Genomic DNA, 24504 nt, shown 5'->3' on the forward strand with positions numbered 1-24504 from the left:
AACTAAAATAAGTTTGACACCCCTGATATAAGAGGTCGGATGGTGTAACGTGACATGTCAGGATGTAGATTTTAGATTCGGTATCTAACACTGCAGAGGTGAGACCTATTAAATGACGAATATAAGAAAAGAAAGCTTGAGCAGAATATCATGCACCACGTCCGCCCAAATAATACCAGTAACAAATCCACACAACATCAGTTATTCACATTAATCTGCTGTGACAGAGTAACTGTATCAGAGTAAAGAAAGAAAAGAAGGCAAAGAGACTGAGGTGAAGAACACAGACATGCGGCCACACCCCCTCCTACGACCAGGAACCAGCAAAGAGGGCCCCAAGGCCTGGCCAACCAGCAGGCACCACAGAGAGGGGGGTTCCTGCCCGCCCCCTGAGAGGCAACAGTGCGCCCACCCCGAAGATGGTCAAGGCAGGTCCCAGCCAGAGGCCCCACAGCAGCCGAGCACAGGCCCCAGGGGGCCAGGGACACCAGCTGCCACACCCCCACCTGGGGCTGGCCACCCAGGGGCAAGCAAGGCACTGGTTCCCAAGCCCCAGGAGCCATCTGCCCCCCTGGCAGGGGTCTCACCCAGCACGCTGGGTGGCCAGGCCGGCTCAGACAGCAACCCGCTGTGGGCCAGCGCACACCCCGATGCCACGGCCAAGCACCCTGGGGCCCGGAGGCCCGCCCCCCAATCCCTGTCCCCCGTCCCACCAAGCCCAATGCCCAAACCCCACATGCCCTCAAGTCCCCCACTCACCCACACAAGCATATGCATACACACCCACTGACACCCAGACACACACACCACCCATCCCACATGTTCGGCCATTCACACACACACACACAAACACCTCCACCCATGCCCATACACCCACCTACCCACCTGCACGCCCACACACACCCACACATGTACCCACACCCATCCACCCGCCCCCCACGCCCACCTACACACACACCTGCACGCACCAGGCACACGTATCTGGAGCGCTGTCGCTCCCCCCAGCAATGAGCAGCATCGCCCCAAGTCCCCCCAAGGCACAGCACTCGAGTGCAGCCCCAGTGCCAACCAGAGCCCAGAGCAGCCCACCACCCCACCAGCAACCGCCACACCCCCAATGCCCACACACACATATCTTTCACGATTCCAACACATCCTGCGGGGGGCAAGAGGGCAGCCAGTCACTTTATGAGCCACATGTAGTCCTGCAGCTATATCATTGATCATATTTTAAAAAGTCATGACCCTCCACCATGCTAATGGTTTCTTCCATAAATCACAGATATTTTATACACAGGGTAATTGGTTACAATACAGCAGACATCCTCCTCTCACACAGAATTCTGTAACAAAGAACTCACACTGACTATATGTATATATTGATTATTATATTGCTCTTACCCTTTTAGTTTTATTGTATTTCTGGAGTGATTTGTCGAGCTTTTTTGAAATTAAATTTAATGAGTTATAGACCAGGGCTGTCCAACTCATTTTAGTTGAGGAACATGCAGCCTAATTTGATCTCAAGTGGGCTGGACCAGTAAAACAAAAGCATGCTAACCTATAAATAACGACAACTCCAAATTTTTGTCTTTGTTGTGAAAAAGGTAAAATTACTTTATGAAAATTTTAAATTTACATTTACAGACTATCTTTTCACAAAAAATGTAAATAACCAGAGCGAGAATAAACAACCTGAAATTTCTTTTAAAAAAGAACAATTTTAAAAAATTTTATGTGTCAGCTTATCATTTACACATGTGAATTACAACATACAGATCGCAGTGGATATGCAAAGGCACAAAATATTTAGTAAAAGGCATCCGGCACCCAAAAAAAATTACATTATGATCAAAACAAATTTCACTGTATAAACTGATATTAAAATCTGGCATATTGTAGCCTTTACAAGTACATCAATATCAGGCGTTACATCATTGGTAACAGCAGCCACTTTCATAATGTCATGTATGTACTTTTGTGTAAGCACTGGAAAAGGTTTTGTTAATTTAATGTTCATTACAGAGGAAACTTGCTCACAAAGGTTGGCCTTCCTAAACATACAAAAAATTTTCACAGCCAGGGCTTTTAATGTGGGGTACCCTGGCAAGACATACAGACAAAATGTGTTCAAATTTGTCCTAAATCATTCTGCTAGTCAGTTATTTCAAGTTGGATGTTGACGGGCAGATCAGAGGCCTTTACTATGAATGCCAAGCAAAAAAAAAAAAATTAAAAAATCTGTCTTAAGTTCACCAACGATCCAAAATCATTGCTCAAACTCCCATAGCAATCATATAATCTTGTCTTTGTACCGTTTCATCTCATTATTAACTGCAGTCAGTTGCACATCCCTCAGACGAGGAAAATGAGGAGGGTCACCATTTGACAGCTGTGTCTCCCAAAAAGTCAGCTTCAACTTAATTCTGCCTTTGTTGTCATAAACTTTTTGTGGCCTTGCAGTATTTGTTCAGATTTTTCAAGTGCTCTCTAATATCCACCATATATGCAAGGTCCTGCAACCTTTCTGTGGATTGAAATTCCATTATTTTTTTCTTTATTAACTGTCCAATTTCCTCTTGTAGATCAAAGAAACGCTTCATCACAGCACCCTGGTTTAATCGTTTGACTTCAGTGTGGTACAGCAGGCCATAGGTAATGTTTTATCTATGAGAATGCTGTCAAACTGAAAGTGATTCAGACCTCTGGCTTGAATGAAATTAACAGTTTGGGCTGCCACTTCCATGATGGGATCCATTTTTAATGACTTCTACTGGAGCAAAATACAGTGAAAAGTAAAAAAAAAAAAAAAAAAAAAAAAAAAAAAATCCCATCCTCCATTTGTGACCTGTACTTCCTCTCTGAATTTTACAATACCTGCTTTTTTCTCAGTTTTTGTCAGTGCACCATCTGTATCCAGACTGACAACATGGGCCTAGTCCAGTCCAACCCTTTCCAGTGCTCCAATGAAAGAGCTGAGAGCTGCTATTGTGGTGTCCATCATAGACACAAACTCAAGGAACTCCGCTGTGACAGTCATTGAACCTGTTTACATGACCATAAAAATCTGATAACTGGGAGTAATCAGATAATAGTAACAATCAGATCTGACATGTTTACATGCACTTCAGAAATGTGATAATCATGTATAAACATGTAGACCCTGGTTTACATGTTTCAACCCATTACTGGATAATGATAACTCAAACTTCAGGTTATTCTCTTCTACTCACTTTGTTTACATCACTTCTGTTTTCTATAATTTAATTGTTTTTACACATGCTCAGATGTAAAAGAATGAAATAGATCACATTATTTGGGGAGAATTAATTTGATTTTAATTTGATCTGTTAATTTGATTTCTCAAAATCAGTTTACTGCTGTTATCTGATAATGCATATCAAATTATGTTCAGTACATGATCACTTGAATAATCTGAGGACTCCAGAAATCAGATAATGATCACATTTTTAGTGTGCTTGTAAACGGGCTCAATGTCTCTTCATCTCCACAAGTGGGTATGGGCAGTTGAGCAACATGTGTTATGTCAGTGCTCTCAATAGTTGCAGTTGAAAATGCAACAAATGATATTTTGTTCTATTTGGCTGTCCAAATCTGCTGAAAGATCTGAAATCCTATCTGCCATACTATGACTTTGTTGTCAGACTAATGCCTGCAAAAGCCTGCCTGTCAGAGTGTGTGATTTCTACAGCTTTCAGCAAGCATGTCTTCCTGAATTCATCCTCACAATATGGCTTGGATGCATAATTTTATTTCGCTTGCAGTAAGGTAGCTGACTTTCACTGCTGCGTCACTGGCCTCTTTTCTATGGGTAAAAACAAACACCTGTGTCTTCAGTGACAGTGGCATATTATTCTTTTTAGGTTTAAGCAGGTGAGGTGTATCAAGTGTGCATTGCTGCCATCTGCTGTTTATTTATGGGTGTCAGTGTTGTACTGTATTATGTGCACTACTCTTACTATAACAGTGCGACTCCAGTGGACAAATCACAGAAAAGCAGTTACTTTTATTGCAAAATAGCTGTAAATGTCTTCTGTATAATTTTTGCATTCCACAAATTCATCTTGCAGGACGAATTGGAACCTTCGGTGGACCGGTTTTGGCCCACTGGCCATATGTTTGACCCCACTGCTATAAACACATTTTTAGAAACATGCTATAGGTTACTTTGCAATACCACACATTTGGCTTGTACAAATAAAACTATTAGCTACAAAGCAATCCGACTGTTTAGCTGTCTGCTACTTAACACTGATTTACCATATAGTATTAAATTATGGTATGGTATACAGTATCTACTTTATGTACAATTGAAGGGTAGTGAAAAGAAAAGTAAAATGATAAAATTAAATCCTCAACAGGGTGCTTGTTCTTTATCCAAATAAAAATTCCAGACTTTTTCAAAACTGCAACCCCCCCAACGCCCCCCCCCCCCCCCCCCCCCCCCCCCCACACACACACACACACAAGACTACTATTATATTTGCGTGCCTGCTTTTTTGGTTGAGTTTGTGCCTGTTGTGTGTCGCAGAAAAATTAATTTTAATACATGTATGAATGAATGAATGCATAATTTGCAGTAAATTATGTTTTACTGACAGAAAGGTTTTCAAAACCTATGAGAACCACAAAAATGCATGAGTATCCCACAAACAAGTTTCACTAGAATCATTCCAGTACCGACCGGTTCATACCCAGTTTTTTTAATATGCTTTCCTCATGTATTTCTTATCTTACAAGATTATGTGCCTTTGAGCATACTCTAAAATTCAACTATGAGATAAACTTTTTTCCCCATACTTTATTAAGACTTTCACACAAAATTCCAGACTTTTCAAGATCTGGAAAACAGCCTATCAAAATGCACAACCCTTGCATAAAACTGCAGGTAGTTGTATTATTAATTTCCTTTTTTCTGGAGAGGGCTTCGTGCCTTTTAAATGTGCTTTAACTTGGGGAGTATGTTAAGTGTGGTATTAGTACTTTTACTTAAGCAAAGCGTTTGAATTGTCGATACTTCTTACAGCGCTGTAAATAACGCATCGTATGTGGGTAAAACAAAAAAAAAAATGTTGTGCTCCTGTCTAATAGTTTAACCAAGAGAGGATCTTATCTAAACGAATGTCAGAAACTGCGCCTTCATTTGCTTCGCCCATGCACTACATATATTTTGTACATTTGTGGGCAGCAGGAGTTCGCCGGATCCTGAATGTCTCCCTGCGACTGTGAAGTACGCCGCTGACGTAAACTGTCGGTGAGGGGAAAAAAGTGACGCTGACACACTCACACACAAGCCAGAGCCGAGAAGGGGGAATAGCGTTTTGTTTCTTTTTTTCTTTAATTTGTGTCCTTTTATTCTTTGGGCTTTTGTTGTTATTTAGCTGTATTCCTATAACGGATTCGATTACTTTGCTGATCAGCGCTTGCTATCTGTCGTTAATGTTAATGCCGCTCTTCCCTCACGCGGCGCTATTTTGACAGTCGGGGTCGCAGTGAACCAACTCAAGCTAGCAGCACCATTATATTAGCATCGGTAAGTCATTCGAAAGGCTAGCTAACCGTATCAGCTAGCATCTCCTATTTTAAGACCTGACAGTGATGGGACAGTTTCATAACGACGTACACGTAATTGTAAACATATGCTACTTTTTTGGCTAACTAGCTGTTTTATAAACACTGGGTTTTAGTAACGTTTGGTAGCTAGCGTACATTGACAAGAACAGGCTAGCTACTACGCTAACATTAGCTAGGTGGCTATAATGTTAGGTGCTGTAGGTGGCTAATTATACATGCCAAAGGAAACAAGCTAGTCGTGAGCTAGCTATTGTTAGCGTGTCGGTAAGCTAATAATTTCAGCCAACTGCACAGCTTCGGCTCTGACCACACTGCCATCTGCTCTTTGCAGACACAACTTCAAGGATTCTCCACACAGACTCTCGACATACGGCCAGCAAACGGTGAGCAAAGCCTTAAGATAATTTGAGATAACTTGAAAGCGATGATCCATGATTCTTAGATAAGAAACGCAACCTTAAGCACCATCTTTAAAGTCCTTGTTCTCCATGTATGAAACGAGATGGCCATGCTAACGTTTGTCTATTAATCTTGGCTTGGAGATGAGTCTGAAACTTGCTGGTTTGAGTACGTGATTATACAGTGATTATTTGGTTGAATTACAATCAAATAGTTGAAGTTGAAACTACTCATTGCAGTCTTCTTTCCAGCACACCTTACCCGTTGATAACACGTTATAAACGCCAATCGACTCTCAGTGGTGGTCGTAAACTACAGTAATGATAGTGATGATATTAACGAGAAGTTAAATCCTACAGTTTGCATTATTTATTTGGTTTAATGATTTCAGAAACTGAATGCCAGTCAGGTGATTACAGTTGAGATAAGTCAGATTTCTCCGAACTACATAATGGAAGTTTCCCTTGTGATTGATGTATATTTTAAAGTTATTATGACCCACTATGCACTGAATTCATATAGTATGAACCTACATCTTGGTCAGTATGATGTAGTTCCAAACATAACGTAAGCAGGTCTGGAACTGAATTTGTGTTTCAATTCATACTTTGTTAAATTCACAGTTAAATACTAATGAAATCTGTCATGTGTTTTGATGAGAAATACTCCACAAATGGTCATTACCCTCGGAGTCTTGGCTTTTGGTCACATTATAAAACTTGAGCCGAAAATAGATAGCAAGACTGTTGTGTTAAACAAGGTGGGATCACAGCACAGACTGTCAGAGCTGTAATTCAAACATCTGCTCTGGGAAAACGCCATGTGTGTCTGAAAATATAAATATTAATGTACTGGCACTGGCCAGCCGTAATGTTGAAGTTTGGCAAGTGATAGGCCAGGGAGGTCATTATCATCACATTTGATATTTAAATGATTTTGAAACATCACTATTAATCAGTCCTTTTCCCAACTGTTTTGTATTAGACCAGTCAGGTTAAGGATGTATCCTTGGCCTGATTACACAATTTCTGTATTTTTTTTTTGTTTGGGATACATTTTGACTGGCTGTGGTGTAATTACAGCCCTTTCCTTTCCTTTTCTACAATAATATTTGCTGAATGTCTTTGAGTCTAGTTGGTGGTTTAAAAGCAGTATCATTGAGAAAGGGCCTATCCATAGTAGGATATGTTGCAGGTGAGTCATTGAATCAACAGTCTGCTGTTGCTAAGGCCAGCAATGAAAAAAATCGTGTATCCAGCCTGTCTGTTAACATGTTTTTCCTTATGGCCTGCAACCTGCACATGTTGAAGTCATATTACATATTAAACACCAAGGAATGAGGGAAACTTAAAATAGCAGGAAACTGAACTGGCTAAGTTTAAAAGTCTTATTTTCTTAAGAAGTATGTGAATTTCTTGAAGGATTTCAAAACCACTGTTGTTCATTTTTGCGCTTTGCAGGACGTGTGACTATAAACAATTCTTTATTCATTCACTTGCCAAACATGTGACTTTTTGTGCTGAAGGTAGCCTATTTTTACCATATTCACATGCTTGTTGCAATCAAATATTTATACAAGATGAGATGGCCAATATAAGTGTTATTTAATACTGCATTTTCTGGCCGGTATAGTTTGAAACACACACTTCTTATTCAGTCCTAAATTGTTGCTGTGCTTTTGTCAGTCAGGTATCCATAACTGCTTCTGTCTCTGAATCTCTGTTTGCAGCAGCAGAAGCAGAAGAGTGGCTTTTTCTAGAGAGATTTGAAGAGCTATTTATAGATCTCTGCCAGAGCACCAAGCGTGGTGCTGTTGCTGCTGCTATCTCTCTCTCCTCTTAACCACTCCTGCTTCTGTTTCTTTTTATCTTTATTTTTCCTTCTCCTTTTCCTGTTCTGTTTTTTTTTTTTTTTTTTTTTTAAATTTTCTGTGTTCCTTTTTATCTTGATGTCATTCACACTAACTGTTTCTCAATTCTCTGAGTTCGTATCTATCCTTCATTGCTTGCTTTGATGTAAATTATTGATCAGAGAGGAAGGCAGGCGACTGGTTGCATGGCCACGTCTGGCCTCAAATTGAGTATAGCAGTCTGATTCAGTTGTGAAGTGTGATTCTTGCCTTATTGTTTGAAGAGGGAAAAAAAATACTGCCACATGTAAGAATAGGTTTATTTACCTTTGCTGAGGTAACAAATGGGTACATAATATAATGCTAAATGAAAAGTCAATGAAAAACTGGTTTTGTGAAAACCAAGTTGTATTAAGGAAGGACTGGTTTTAGCCCATTTTTACATATGCTGGTGTAGTAACCACTTTTTACAGTGGTCTTCAGTCGTATGCTGCTTGTAAGGTATGGTGATCGTGTTCACAGTTCTGAGCAGTTTATCTGCGTTATCTTTGACTGCTGATCTGCTCTCTGCTCCTCCCCTTTCCCCTTCATTCTTTCTAAGCTCTTTGCCATCTTCTAGGGATGTCCTGTGAATGAGAACTTGGTCCGAGAATTTTGGTGGCAATCACATATGCCATCCCCTTTAGCCTAGGCGTTTAGTCATACTAGTGAAGTCATAGATCTTAAAATAAGGGGGGTTGTAGAAATGTTTGTTTTAAACCAGTAACGCTGTTTACGTCATGTGTACGTCATGTATAGTGTATAGTATTACAGCAGGCAAAAGTGTAGCTTGAAAAAAAAAAAAAAAAAAATTGAAAGTCATTATTTCATTCAAACACTTATTCCAGTGCAGCAAAATATGTTGTGTACCACAGTGATGTTCCAGTTGTGGATGTTTTTTCTAGCTGTAGGCACCTGTACTGTTCTTTGTGAGTAAACTTCCTCTTACTTTTTTCACAGTAAAATGTCTAACATCACACATAACGATTTGTCTTTCCATTTGTCACTAGAGCTGAGCAGTAAGACCACAAATTTTGTGTGAAGTTTCATGCCAGATTATATCATTAGAAATGTCCTGTCATTATTTCTTTGAAGTTTAAATGCTTACTTTTTGTCCTGAGAGGAAGTTGGAAAAACTTCTCTATAACTTGAAACTGTTATTTATGGTCAGAACCTAAATCACTTTTAATCCTAAACAATAAGAGTTAGAAAAATACAGTGTTAATCATAATGCAGGTTTATATTGTAACATTATCTGAAGCGTTTTATCACCTATGTTTACTTTGCACTCCAATAGTTATTTTGGTTATCATTGTGTGATGTGTTGTAATATCTTGTTGGTCCTTTGTGGTTGCAGTTATAACCCACATTTTCAGTAATAATTAAGTAGGCTATGACATCCCTTCTTCATTGCTGATCCTTTAACTTGGATTTAAAGCAGCGTATGACTTTCATCACAATTTTTTTTTTTTTTTTAAATTTGTAAACCCCGAGTGATAGCCTAGTTATCACTAATCCATTAGTCCTTTATTTTCCTCTACTATTTGTACGTTGTCTGCTACTGTCAGAGGTTTGACTTTTGCCCTTTTAGTGAGGTCTTCTTATAGTCACCCACTCTTGGGCTGTGGTTAGGTGCTTTACTTCTAATATTGTTATATTAATGCATGATATTGTCAGTAACTTCTTTGTATGTACAGGTAATGAGTCACATTTGGTTTACTTGTAGGTATTTAAGTCAGTCTTTTTGATGTATCTACCTCATGTGAGTTGTTATGTTTATAAACACTAAAAGGCATAGCGAAATCTTATATACAGGTATATGTTTATTTGTTCCTAATATTCAGTACCCATAATTAGGGCTGCTCGATTATAGAAAAAAAAAATAATCACGATTATTTTAGCAATAATTGAAATCACGATGATTAAAAACGATTATTTGTTAACCTTAAAGTTGTTTATTTTTTTCTTGCAAAACAATGTAAAATATGCTCTTTAAACATAAATAAAGCTTTTAACCACTAAAACAAAGTATTTTCACTTTTGTACGAAACAAAAAAATCTTTGAAATCAAATAAGTGTACTGTAAATTCAAGTATGTTTCCTTTTGTAAACAAATAGTGCACTGTAATTAAACTGCTATAGACTTGCCATAGAACTGTAGCAATAAAAAAAAAAAAAACTCACGTAAAGTGCAAATTATAAATTCAAGTATGTTCAATGTAGTATGAAACATAGTAAATTCAGTGGCGTGTTGTGAGGTTTCAGTTAAGGCCTTCTGTATACATCAGCCATCTACAGGGTGTCCTATAAGTCTCCATACATAGGAGACATACAGGGGTTGGACAAAATAATGGAAACACCTAACATTGTGGCATCATAGAAGGTGTTTCCATTATTTTGTCCAACCCCTGTAATACATATGGTTCTAACATGTATTTCTTTATATTTCTTCTTTATAGTTCTTCAGCAGTGGAGGACACGCATTGAAATGTGTTCCCGACAAAATGGCAGTCATATAGAGCATATTATATAAATAAAAATGGTTTATGTCAAGAAACGTTTATTTTTCCTATGTATGGAGACTTATGGGACACCCTGTAGAATACGTACGTTAGGGTTATACAGGGTAGGGTTAGGTTAATACGGGAGTTGCAGCGTAAAGAGATTCGGAGACTGAAGATTGCATTGTGGACGAAGTTGTTTTTATGCGTTTTAGTTTTTCATAAGATAAAGAATATGATAAAGGTGGCGGTGGTTAAACTTTAGATGGTTAAAAAGGTTTGTTGTGTTACCGGTCGGTGCGGACACAACTACGAAACACTTTTTGCACGTGATGTGTTTTTGCTCTTCGTCTTCTTCATCAAACCCAAAGTGATTCCATACAATTGAATTTGACTTGCCTTTTTTGTTTACCAAGCACTTCTGCTGTGATTCTCCTGCCATTTTTCCAGACTGCTAGGTAAAACTTTCCTCTTGGGGTGGACCTGCCGACTAGCAGGCAGCAGTAGCTTAGAGGGGGGCGGGGCAGAGCAGCTCATGGTAGCTTGCGTGCGCGTGAAGTAAAACAACTCAAATTAATAATCGTTTTTTCTCGATTACATAATTTTTGTAATCGTTGCGTGTAATAATCGAAATCGTAATTGAATTTCGATTAATTGCACAGCCCCACCTATAATGTTCTTCTTGATTGCAAGGTGTATTTGTATTATTAAACTACAATTTGACTTATACTATCATGGCTTCATAAATGTACAAAAAAAGACAAATTTGTTGCAGTTAGTTGTATGACAATTATCAGATTATATTTCATGATTGTGACAAACCCAATGTCAACTCCACAACTCAAGTGTATGAGACATCTCTGGACTTACATGGCCTTACCTAGAGTTTCCTGCTGATGTTTCCTTTGATGCTGAACTTTTGGCTGCCTCTTCTACTGCATCTTTCGGGCACTGTTTCCATAAAGGGAGCTGCAGGGAGAATATGCAAATATGATTTCTTGTGGGATTAAGGTTTTTGCTCGCTAATGAGGTATTTTCATTATTGCCCCTCTATCTTTTTTTTTTTTTTTTTTTTTTTAAAAAAGCAAAGCACAGTATAATTAGTAATTTTTTTTACTTGGGCAGCACGGTTGAGGCAGGTTCACCCGCAAATGTCAGTGCTCATTCAGTTTCTCCAAAGGCTGTAGACAGGGATGTAATGATATGAAAATTTCATATCACGGTTATTGTGACCAAAATCATCATGTTTATCATTATTATCGCAGTATTGTTGAAATGTGCTCAAAATGTTCAAAAAGTACTTATACACACACTGAAATAATGTAACCAAGTTGTATTTTGAAAAAAATAAAATAAAGTAAAGTAACATGCATAATGTACTTTCTGTTGGTAGAAACATTAAAATAATAACATGTAAACATTAAACATACAAATGTGCATTAAAGATGGCACCTAATGGACATAACAGATATCTGCACTGGGGTGGGAATTGATGGGATTTGATCAATATCAAAGCTACTGTCCATTTTGCTTACCAATCCAATGCCTTATCAATTCTCCTATTGATTCCTGAGTGGTTTTTGAGTGTGAAAAAAAGCAGTTGGACAGGTGATACTGGAGCTTGTTTGACCATTTTCTATATCAGATCATTCACAATGTCACATATATGCACAATTATACACACAAACAGAAAGTGAAACACAATCATATTTTCCTGAATTGTTTAACGAACAAATTTAAATATTCTGAAAGAATGATGATTTTAAAACATGTTCAGGTGATCTGATCCAGACTGGTCAGTGGTTCACTCCTGGTGAGAGACAGACCAATCACAACAGTGGAATATGGTCCAGTTCCTCTGGAGGTCAGTCACTGGATTTACTGTTGAATTTCCTTCAGTTCATAAAGCCTCCTCTCCTTTGGTTTTCACACATATCCTGTGTCTTTGGACTATTGAAGCTCACTCATTTGGGCCCATTTGAACTGGCATGAATTTGTTCTGAGTATCTACACTGAACAAAAATATAAACCCACCACTTTTGTTTTTGCTCCCATTTTTCATGAGCTGAACTCAAAGATCTAAAACTTTTTCTATGTACACAAAAGGCCAGTTTCTCTCAAATATTGTTTATAAATTTGTCTAAATCTGTGTTAGTGAGCACTTCTCCTTTGTCCTTTGCTGAGATAATCCATCCACCTCACAGGTGTGGCATATCAAGATGCTGATTAGACAGCAGGATTATTGCACAGGTGTGACTTAGGCTGGCCACAATAAAAGGCCACTCTAAAATGTGCAGTTTTACTGTATTGGGCGGTCCAGGGGGGTCAGAAAACCAGTCAGTATTTGGTGTGACCACCATTTTCCTCGCACAGTCTTCTTCATGAATTCTCTGAAACAGCTTTGGAGATGGCTTATGGTACAGAAATGAACATTCAATTCACAGGCAAAAGCTCTGGTGGAGATTCCTGAAGTCAGCATGCCAATTGCATATTCCCTCAAAACCTGTGACATCTGTGGTATTGTGCTGTGTGATAAAACTGCACATTTTGGAGTGGCCTTTTATTGTGGCCAGCCTAAGGCACACCTGTGCAAAAATCATGCTGTCTAATCAGCATCTTGATATGCCACACCTGTGAGGTGGATGGATTATCTCAGCAAAGAAGAAGTGTTCACTAACACAAATTTAGACAGATTTGTGAACAATATTTGAGAGAAATAAACCTTGTGTGTACACAGAAAAAGTTTTAGATCTTTGAGTTCAGCTCATGAAAAATGGGAGCAAAACAAAAGTGGTGCGTTTATATTTTTGTTCAGTGTATATGGAGACGGTTTCTCTGTGGGAGAGGATCTGAGGCAGTGGGGGCCGGGGAGTGGTTAACACTAGCATGGACCGGGTCTGTGCGCTTGCTTGGTCGGGCTGAACGGGTCTGTGCGCGTGCTTGTTCGGACCGACCTGCACTCAGACAGATCGGGTCTGTGCGTGCGCGCTTGGATGGACCGGGTCCGTGTGCTCACTCGGATGGACCCACACTTGGACGGACCGAGTCCATGCGTGCGCGCTAGAAAGGACCAGGTTCTTGCGCGCACTAGCTCAGAGGGACCTGTTCCCTGCGGAAGCCCCCGAATCTCTGGAGCTCTGTCCATGCTTGTGCCTTCCACCATGTTTTCAGAGGTCAAACATTACAAACTGGGTGCACACCCCTGGAGTGCCGCTGCTTCTCCATGAAATGAACAGTGCCATGAGTTTTCTAAGTGCAGTAATCAAACACAGTTATCATAATAATTAGAATTCAAACGGTAATACTAACCGTCGGAAATTTTACTGCAGTTTATCATTATACCGGTGATCGTTACATCCCTAGCTGTAGATAATGGCTTCAGATATTCCTATCAAATGCAGAAGGAAAAGTGGTGACTAAAGCATGCATGGACAGTGTCTGCAGCCTGTGTATATAGATGTCAAAATGACTTTCTTAAAACAAGAATCCAAAACCAAAGATGGTTGTTACAACAAACGTTTTCTTTACCCATTGTATAAGTCGTTGTTGTTTACAAGTGACAAACCAGCTGATCTAAGCAGCCTTTTAAACAGCTGGGCTTCTTGTGAGCCCTGGGTTGGCTGTCAGTGCAGTTTTATTCTTATACAGAGTGGTAGAGAGCAAAGAAGATATGTGTGTGTGTGTGTGAGAGAGGGAGAGAAAGATTTCACACAAAAGGGAGGGTTGGAGGAGAAGGGAGCGGTGCAAACTATGCGCATGATAGCACAGGAGCAGTAGGGAGAGGGGGAAACATCAAGCAAGGCTTTCCGCTTCCCTCCAGTGCTTGTGCTTCATTCAGAAAAAGAAAGGCGGCAGTCAAAATAGCATTCTGTCCATTTTTATGAAACCCATTAACAACAACGAGGTGTTACAGACATGAAGGGAAGAGAGCAAGCGTGAAGAGGAAGAAAGTAGAATGAGCCGAAGAGAGTGATAGAGCTGCGCGCTCCTGAAACTCGGCTGGTTTACATGCTGAAGGAAATGGGGAATATATTGTGCTTTAGTGAGATATAACTAATGCCAGTGTTGCTTTGGTCAAGAGCTGCCTCAGCCTCTGGTAATAATGTGCTTTTATCTGTGAGACACCTGATCCGACTTGGCCAGAGATCCTGAGAGCTGAAGTCTGAATACAGTAAGCATGTGCTGTGTGTGTCTTTGTCAGTGAGTAAGTTACTAATATGTATGCAGCTGGTTTGTGTACTCTTTGCAATTTTAGAGATTTGGCTCATTGTGTACCCGTTGCTACTTGGTTAATCATCTTTTATCTTTACGCTTTTCATTGTTATTCTTTGTGAATCTTCAGTAGCAATTAATTTAATTATATTTACTCTTGATAGAAATCAAATAATGAGGTTTGTTGAAATGTAGCGTGTTGTCGTGTAAATTCATTTATGTTACTTTGTGTGTGTGTGTGTGTGTGTGTGTGTATATATATATATATATATATATATATATATATATGGAGAGAGAGAGAGAGAGCTAGATAGATAGATAACTGCTCAGGTAGGTTTGCTAAAGCCAGAACATATTGGGTTTGAAATTAGATTTTACATATTTTGAAGCTGGATGATACTAAAGTCGTGGTGTCTTTAATGGTATTTGTGCCTGTTTATCAGTTTATGTACTGTATGTAGAGAGACATGTATAAAACAACTGCATGTGGTGAGGCAAATGCTGAGGTAATAAGGAATTCCCTTCCGCTGTGTCTGTGTATGAGGGGAGGAGGGTGGAGGTGGCCTGGTGGGGGTGGAGAGTCACTGAAAAGTGGGCGTCACTCGGCAACACTGTCATACTGAGGGAAACGAAGGGACAGAGGGAGGGAGGGGTACAGGGAAGAAGGACAACCTAAGGCTTACATAAGACAGTATGTGGGTAGTCCTGTGTTAAGAGACCCTGAAGTTTATCCACAATTGCCCTCTTCACTTAAAGATGTAGCACTGGTTTATAATTATAACGACTAACTGAAGGCTTGTTTTCACTCTCATTAGACTTTAGACATCCATACATGTATATGCCAGTGTTTTTCCTTCATTATTTGTGGAACACAATGTGCAAGAGTAGCGAGAAAATAGAGAGGAGGTGAGAGAAAGGCAGCATAAGCGTAAGAGAAAGCACAACAGCAGAGCCCTCTTGAATAAAAAATCTGTCGCTATAAATAGCGAGCCGTCCTCATGGCCTCAGCACTGTTTCAGGTTTAGACCTTGCTTTTCCCTCCTCTTCTCTGTTCTGATGGTTGTGGTCTAACAAAGCTAGACTCACTAACATCCTCACCACTTTTCTATTTTGTTATTTCTTGCCACGCAGCATGTATCTGTCTAGTACTAAGTATGGCTGTTTCCTTTAATGACTGCCTTTGACTGTGTGTGTATCTTGTAGCACAACAGTAACTGCAGATGGATTGGTTTCAGGGATCCATGCAAGCAAAAATCTGTCACTGTTTCAATGGTTGCACTAATACACATGACATTAGCAGGGCTGTATCTGTTTGACTGTGTGTAGCATCATTTCTTTTTTTTTTTTTTTTTTTTTTTTTTTTTATTTCCCACCTGCATTCCCCAAAGATCTTCCCTTGCTTTGCCCCTGATTGGCTGTGACCCTGATATTCTTCACTGAATGTGTGGGCAGGGAAGTAAAATAAGCATGCATGTGTGAAGCTGCGTCCTGTACTTCTCGTTGAGCAACATTGCAACCCCATCTGATATAGATGATGATGGAATCTAGTGATTGTTGTTGTCTTCTTCAGTAATGTGGCATACTGCGTTTGGAAAGACTAAAATATCCTTTAGCAAAGAATGGCTTTACTAATTTCCAAGGCTCACATGATGTATTGTGTTTATTTATATTTCAAGAGTGATTACTGGAATCGATGCTTTTACTGTCAGTGTGAACAGTCCTAATTGAAATGCTGAAAAAGCATGATATCTCCAAAGAGCAAATCCTATGCTTCGACACGTAAATGATCAGAGGAGCAGCCCCCCTCCCTGTAGTATTTCAGTACCTGGCAGTGGGAAACTTGAAGAAATGAGGCATCAGAAATGATAATCTACTTATAAATGGCAGTGGAGAAAGTATTCACAGGTAAAAGCATTATGACCAAAGTATAGAAATACTCTTTTTCCAAATGAAATGATTCAAAATAAAAAATCTAAACACAGTTTAAATAAATGAAAAAAAAAAAAAAAAAAAAAAAAAAAAAAAAAAATATATATATATATATATATATAAATATATATATGTGTGTGTGTGTGTGTGTGTGTGTGTGTGTGTGTGTGTGTGTATATATGTCGAGGCCCAAAACGGAATCTGGCCCGATTCAGAATCGGGCCGGCCCAGAGTGGAATTCTATTCTAGGCCGGCCTAGAATGGAATCCTGCTGCTATAATTGATTATAACTGATTACTCATATGGGCAAAAGTTTCTGAAAAGGTATGGATAATAGTGTTAGGTATGATTATGACATCAATATATGTTTGGGTCCATATTCCGCTGCGGAATCAGGACCCCGGGTCCATATTCCAGGGGGTCAATATTCCATACTACACCGGCACAGTCCCCAGACCTCAACATTATTGAGCATTTATGGTCAGTTTTAGAGATTCAAGTAAGACGTCGATTTCCACCGCCATCGTCTCTAAAAGAGTTGGAGGGTATTCTAACTGAAGAATGGCTTAAAATTCCTTTGGAAACAATTCACAAGTTGTATGAATCAATACCTCGGAGAATTGAGGCTGTAATTGCCGCAAAAGGCGGACCTACACCATATTAAATTATATTTTGTTGATTTTTTAAGGTGTTTCCATTATTTTGTCCAACCCCTGTATGTATGTATGTATGTATGTATGTATGTATATGTATATATATATATATATATATATATATATATATATATATATATATATATATATATATAGAGAGAGAGAGAGAGAGAGAGAGAGAGAGAGAGAGAGAGAGAGAGATAGCCATTGATGATGGGGGTCATTTAATTTCCTGTCTGTTAGCTTAAGCAATAATGAGGCTACTTGATTTAGGCTATTTCTTGAATTTTATTTTGTGATGATAATATGAATCTCAAAAGTAAATAAAGTTACTAGTAATAATTGCAATGTATTATATTATAAAAAGGCAATATAAGTCTCAGACATATTTGCATTTCAAAAGAGGTGGTATGGAAGGCTGATTGCATGATTCTGTGATGGGCAATAAAAATCATCAAAGTAAGACAATGTACACGCAGCAGTCCTCAAATTAGATAGAAGCAGTTCATTTGGTGTCAGGTTGCGGGGATAATGCTGTGTACGTTCTAATGTTTGCTAGGCTCAGCATAGGTTTCTTTCCTGATGATGAAAACACACTCAAACCACATATTTGAAGTCACCAGTGAAGTCTGACTTGAATTGTGTGTGTGCATTTTTTTGTGTCATTGACCATAACCCAGTTTGTTTGGGATTTCAGAGATCTGGTCCCAAGGTTTTTGGTGCTCCTGCAACTTCATTCCTGCATACTAATTGTTAATACGTGGGAAAAAGTATGAAACAGGAAGCACGAGGGGGAGCAAAAGGGAGGAGAAAAAAATCAATAGGATTCCCTTGAGTAACGGCTGCTGTAATTGCGTTTAAGTCAGAGGGTTCACATTTTCCTTATTTTTTTAATCTTCACAAAGAAGTGCATGAATACCTTCATCTCTCAGCAAGAGTCATTTGCTTCTGTGTTGTTATAGTCTTTATGTACCTTTATGCATCCTTCATTTTTTTTCTCCAATAATTCTGTTCTTCAGAATCAGTAGATCTCAAATGAAGGTGTAATGCAAACAAATCCTTATTACAATATTATGACAAATGGTTTGATCTTATTGATTCTGTGGCATGTGGATCATAAAATTCAGAGTGGTTTGTTTGCTCTAACAGAACCATGATGATACTTTAACAATCACAGTATATTGAGAAAAGATGCGCTATATCATATCTTATGCCACCCCAGTCCTTATGGTCAGATGCATAACAATGGAAGCATAAAGATGGAGAAAGTGTTTCTTTTGTGTGTGTGTGTGTGTGTGTGTGTGTGTGTGTGTGTGTGTGTGTGTGTGTGTGTGTGTGTGTGTATATCCATCTCCATATGCTCTGTTTGGTGAGAGATTGTGTCCCGCTGAGTAGAGAATGGAGAATCGTCTTCAATGTTTTACCGATAATAGCAAAATAATTGATGACAAAATGCACGAAGAGTTGCACATTTCGTTGCACAAATATGGGTCATCCTCTTTAGACTGGCTATTTTGGAAAATACCCATAGCAGCAATTCAACAATTGTGCAGTAAGAATTAAGAAGGCCACTGAAAGCACTACTTTTTCATTTATGGCACAAATATTTGTGAGCTTAATGAATGAATTGATGGATAAATCTGTAATGTACATTGAGCTTTTCATGACAGAACCATGTATAAGACACGTTGTCCAACCACACTAAAACAAAATGTTGTTACAGTAATAGGCTTGTGTAATTAAAATTGCAATCATGATGTCATTTTACTCTAAATAAAACTGAATAAATAAGGTCTAATGTTTCTGAATGTTTAGTCTTCTGATCTGTACAATAAATGTTTCTTTTTATATTAATAGTATGGTATAGACTTTGTTGGTTACAATGGACAAGAAACCTGATTCCCATACACAACTACTGGCTAAATATCTACAATCTGGTGTACAAAGTCATTAAAATAAGCAATAATTAAGAATAGTGTACAAGCAGCATTAGGAAACAGATTCCAGAAAAAGTCCTTGGAGAACATGCTATACTAGTACAAGGACTGTTGTTACTGTTGTAATGATTGATTGATGATAGATGTAATGATAGAGGGATAAAGAGACAAGAAAAACTGAAAAAAGTTGGGGAGTGATAACTTGCTATCCTTTGACTGGCAGGTTTTGGGAGGGGTTGGCTTTTACAGGTAAGCAGATGGCATAGCACAGTGTGAGGCTGACCTGCCACCTCTGTCAGGTCAGCTACGTGATGTTGCGACTCGCTGTTTCTCTAATTAACACTACCTCCTAATCTGTGATGGGGCTTCATTCTTGCCTGTGATACACATTTGCTCTCTCACATGCATTAGATGAATACACAAGCAAGCAATGGAAATGCATTTTTAAAAATAGAGACTTGATTTCAAAGTCACTCTTATGGAAATGTATAGTCAAGGAAAGGGGTTGTCATTGTTGAGTACTTATAGACTCTGAAAGGATTAAAGACATCCTGCATAAGTATACTGCAATAAAACAATTCTAACAAATAATTTTAACCCGTAAAGAAGGGGGCTTTTGACCGAGTAGGATCAGCACAACTGGATTCAAATATAGTATTGTTACATTTCTGTCAAATGGTCTGCACAGTATGCATGTCTTTTTGTGTCTACACCCAACAGTAGACTTGTCATCATCCCCCTATTTTTCTATTTTTGTGTCGTCATTGTTGGGACAGTGCAGTAGCTGAATGCCTGGTGTGAAGTTAGTGCAAAAAGGACATAGGCCATGTTTACCCATCAGAACTACTTAGCTGCTGCTGTTTTTTTTTTTTTTTTGCTAATATCATCTATGTTGATGGCTACTAAAGTGTTTGTGTGTGCAGGGCTCTAGCTTGTGACTGTTTTTGGAACTACAAGATTTCATAGGCATACAATTGTGTTTGGTGAATATGCTCCCCATGATTAGCATGGAGAGCTAACGTGAAACAGTTGTCAGCATAACAACATGGAATGGGGACAGACTTGTGCTCGGCACTTTTGCTGATAGTGAATCACACTATCTGTATTAAACCACGGTAAAATTTCCAATGGTTAGTATTACCGTTTAAATTCTAATTATCATGAAAACCATGTTTGATTACTGCACTTTGAAAACTCACTGTGTTACTGCTCATTTCCTGGAGAAGCAACGGCACTCCAGGCATGCATGCACAGTTTACAAAGTTTGGCCTCTGAAAACATAGCTGAAGGCACCTGCACGGACAGTGCTCCAGAGATTTGGGGATAGTGGGCTCCTGCACGGATCCAGTCCGAGTGCACAGATCCTCACCAGACAGAGAAACCCTCTCAATATAGATGCTCAGGACAAACTCATGCTAGTTAAAATGGGGCCCAAATGAGTGAGCTTCAACTTTACAAAGGCACATGATATGTGTAAAAACCAATAGGAGAGGAGGCTTTATGAACTGAAGGAAATTCAAAAGAAATCCAATAACTGACCTCCAGTAGCCATATGCCACTGTTGGAATTTGTCTATCACTCTCCAGGAGTGCCACCACTGACCAGTCTGGATCATATCACCCGAACATGTTTTAAAATCATCATTCTTTCAGAATATTTACATTTGTTCATTAAACAGTTCTGGGAAATATGATTGTGTTTCACTTTCTGTTTGTGTGTGTACAATGGTGTACAGTATATGTGTGACATTGTGAATGATTTGATATGGAAAATGGTCATACAAGCTCCACTTTGACCTGTCCAACTACTTTTTTCCCACTCAAAAAACCACTCAGGAATTAATAGGAGAATTGATAAGGAATTGGATTGGTAAGCAGAATCAACAATCACATTGATATTGATAAAATCCTACCGATTCTCACCCGTAGTGCAGATATGGCAAATAAGGTGCCATTCTTAATGCACATTTGTATGTTTGATGTTTTCATGTTAATATTTTAATGTTTCTGCCAAAGTGCATTGTGTGTGTTATTTTGTTTTTTTTTTTCAAATACAACTTGGTTACATTATTTCAGTATGTCTATGAGTACTTTTTGAACATTTTGAGCACATTTCAACAATACCATGATACTAATGATAACCGTGATAATTTTGGTCACAATAACTGTGATATGAAATTTTCATATTGTTACATCCCTGTTTGGATCCAACAATGTCACTACAGACCTAAGTTTCCAATTAGGATCTTCTGTTTGCGTCAGGTTTGGCTCGTGCAACTTATTTAATTTAAAGAAATAACTCTATTTATTGTATGGACTGCTCTCAGTTTGTGTGTTTGCAAGGAAAACTATGTTTGTAAAGACAAACACACCTAAAACATAACTTCATTAAGCATAAACTATATAAAGAAATTGTGGCCTCTGTCAGCATTATATTGTGTCGGTGTATATACAGGGCTCCAGACTAACTTTTATCACAAGAAGCACTAGTGAAATTTTTAGGAGCACCATTAAGTTTAAGCGCACCATTTAAATTGTCATGCAACACAACAACACTCATAAGTGTATTCCTGATAAATGCTTTGGTAATTATAAGAACAATATACAGTAAAACAATGTGCTGTTTTATTTTGTCATCAATGAAAAATCTACAGCATCAAATATTGTTGGTAAAGGGGGGAAAAATCATTAACTTAAGCTGTTAAATACGTTTTCAAATGTAGACACCGGAAGACCTCTGTGTGACCTCTTATTAGAGAACATCACCCTGTGGGCCACAAGGAGGCATTTCTGTTTGTGCAGCCCTTGTATTTGGGCCCTCTAGCTCTTTTACCCTGATGGAACCACATCTGCACAGCCTCACTGGCATCAAACTCCTCCAAGCTTGTTCCCTCCAGACTTATTCTAATCAGGTCCCCTACTGTGTCCATATGCAGGGATCCTGTAACATCAGATTTAATCCTTTTCTGTGCTGAGAATCCCCTTTCACATAGCAGAGGATATGAGGAGAATGATCGTAATGTGGACAAGATGTAGGATATTCAACCAAGAATTAAAAAAAAAATTAGTTTAGCTTTGATGTGATAAATTTTTATTTCTAACAAAACATTTATTTGTTCATTTATTTATGTACCTTGTTATCCGAACAGTATGGCTCCTTGGGTAGCATTTTCTCCCAAAGATAGTGGTAGGATTTGTCCATATAGTTCCTGGAGATGAATCCTCCATATTATTTTTTTACCCCATTAACTATGTAGTTTTGAATATCCAAATAAAGTGAAATTTACTATAGTAAATGATAAACTACAGGACTGTTGAGAAAAACTTCAGTACAGCTTGAAGGGGAATGTTTTATATATAGTAGGGCTGCATGAATTTGGCCAAAAATAAAATCCAGATTTTTTTTTTTTCCTCTAAAAACTCACTTTCGATTTTGATTTTTGGGTAAAACTACAAAAGACAACAGAAGTCGGCATGTCGTTTTCATGTGCAGCTGGCAATGCAACACACTACTCCCTACCTCAAATCTGTGATGGTATCACAGAATCACAGAAAATTCTGTGATTGACCACAGAAATTATACCAACGTAAGTCAGTGACAGGGGATCCGTGTGTGGAGGACACCTGAGGGCTGACCCAGGACACGCTGGAGGGATGTCCTGGGAACACCTCGGGATTCCCCTAGAGCTGGTGGATGTGGCTGGGGAGAGAGCTGTTTGGGCTACTCTGCTGAGGCTGCTGTCCCCGCGACCTGGATCAGAAGAAGACAGTATGGTACGGATCCGTGTGTGGGCAGTGTAAGATGAGTGATCCCCATGCAGTTATATTTGAATCGGGGGATCTGTGTGTGGACCATGGCTTACATTGGTATCACTTCAGTGGGCCCATCATGGAATTTTCAGCGATTCCATGATGCCATCCATCACAGATTTAAAGTCTGTGGTCATTCCACGGAATTCTGTGAAAGACAGCTCTTACAGTTAGGAGGAGGAGCCTATGGTATCCTGGAGGCGCACGGTCCGGAGACACTAGAGAGATGAAATCGATTTGACGATTCCCCTATTTTAAAAATCGGCCTTATGAAAAAATCTGATTTTGATTTAAAATTGATTAATCGTGCGCCCCTAATAAGGGTTGACACGGTGGTGCAGTGCTTAGCACTCGTGCCTCACAGCAAGAAGGTCCAACACCAGTCGACGGGGGGTGGGACCTTTCTGTGTGGAGTTTGCATGGTCTCCCCGTGTCTGCGTGGGTTCTCTCTGGGTACTCCAGCTTCCTCCCACCATCCAAAGACATGCACTAATAGGTTAATTGGTTAATCTAAATTGCCCGTAGGTGTGAATGTGAGAGTGATTGTTTGTCTCTATATGTCAGCCCTGCGATGAGCTGGCGACTTGTCCAGGGTGTACCCCGCCTTCGCCCCTATGTAGCTGGTATAGGCTCCAAGCGACCCCTGTGACCCTAGTGAGGATAAAGCGGGTTCAGAAAATGAATGAATCAGAAAATGAATAATCGCACGCCCCTAATATATAGATGTATCAAAAAAATTTTTTTAGATGTATGCAGCAGTGTTATTGTAATGGGGTATAGTTACTACGGGGGGGTAAATTTAGTACAGCTTGAATGCAAATTCAGCATGGGGGTAAATGGAGTACAGCTAGATTGTAAATTCAGCATGTAATAGTAATGGATCTCCTCAGTTGCAGTAATGCAAATTTTAGTATGCAGTAACCCATCTCAAGTTGATCACAATAAACAAATCCATCTTATATCATGTAGGCTATATTGGAATTTGCAATTAATAATTACTGACTGAGTAAATATAAGACTAACACAGCATGCAAACTAATAATCATACGTCATACATATTGTAAAAGCCAAGTGGCCTCTGTGTGTGTGCGTGTGTGTCTGTTTTATAACTGAAAAACTGGAGAGGGCTAGCCTTTGCCTTCTGGAGTACTTCGAGTATCAGACAGGTGAAAACAGCCTCTTGATAAGACCAATACTTTTCGAGTTATTGGTTGTTTTTAAAATGACAATGGGCTTACAGCCCCCCCCCCCCCCCCTTTTGCCATAACACGGTGACAAACCGTTCCCCACAGACTCCAATCAGATGGACCGGAGTTCAGCGGCTCCAGACACAGGACGGCAGTGAGTCGCAATAAACCATCATGTTCAGTCCTGTCTAAAAGTCTTATGCTTCCTTGACAGACCATTCTGCACAGACTCTGGTCATACGGACCGGAGTTCAGTGGATCTGGACACAGGACGGCAGTGAGTCGCAATAAACCAACATGTCCAGTCATGTGTAAAAGTCTATGCTCCACGTCGATGTCAATACAAAGCAAAACGAGGGCCATTATATTTCTTCCTGATCAATGCGCTACACCA

General features: G+C 39.2%; 1 protein-coding gene across 9 annotated transcripts in view; it reads left to right on the top strand.

The window, feature by feature from the left end:
* The first annotated feature begins 5286 nt into the window (after positions 1 to 5286).
* r3hdm2 (R3H domain containing 2) overlaps positions 5287 to 24504 on the top strand; it is an 87835-nt gene continuing 68617 nt past the window's right edge. For 8 of the 9 annotated variants that reach the window (XM_030134365.1, XM_030134370.1, XM_030134367.1 and 5 more), the window contains exons 1-2: positions 5287 to 5554; positions 5927 to 5978. The gene's annotated coding sequence lies outside the window, so the exon portion shown is untranslated. Of the gene's footprint in view, positions 5555 to 5926; positions 5979 to 14168; positions 14555 to 24504 lie in introns of those variants that run through there. The other variant, XM_030134364.1, reaches the window with a different exon arrangement.

The sequence above is a fragment of the Sphaeramia orbicularis genome, chromosome 5, assembly GCF_902148855.1.
Source record: "Sphaeramia orbicularis chromosome 5, fSphaOr1.1, whole genome shotgun sequence".
Lineage (NCBI taxonomy): Eukaryota > Metazoa > Chordata > Actinopteri > Kurtiformes > Apogonidae > Sphaeramia > Sphaeramia orbicularis.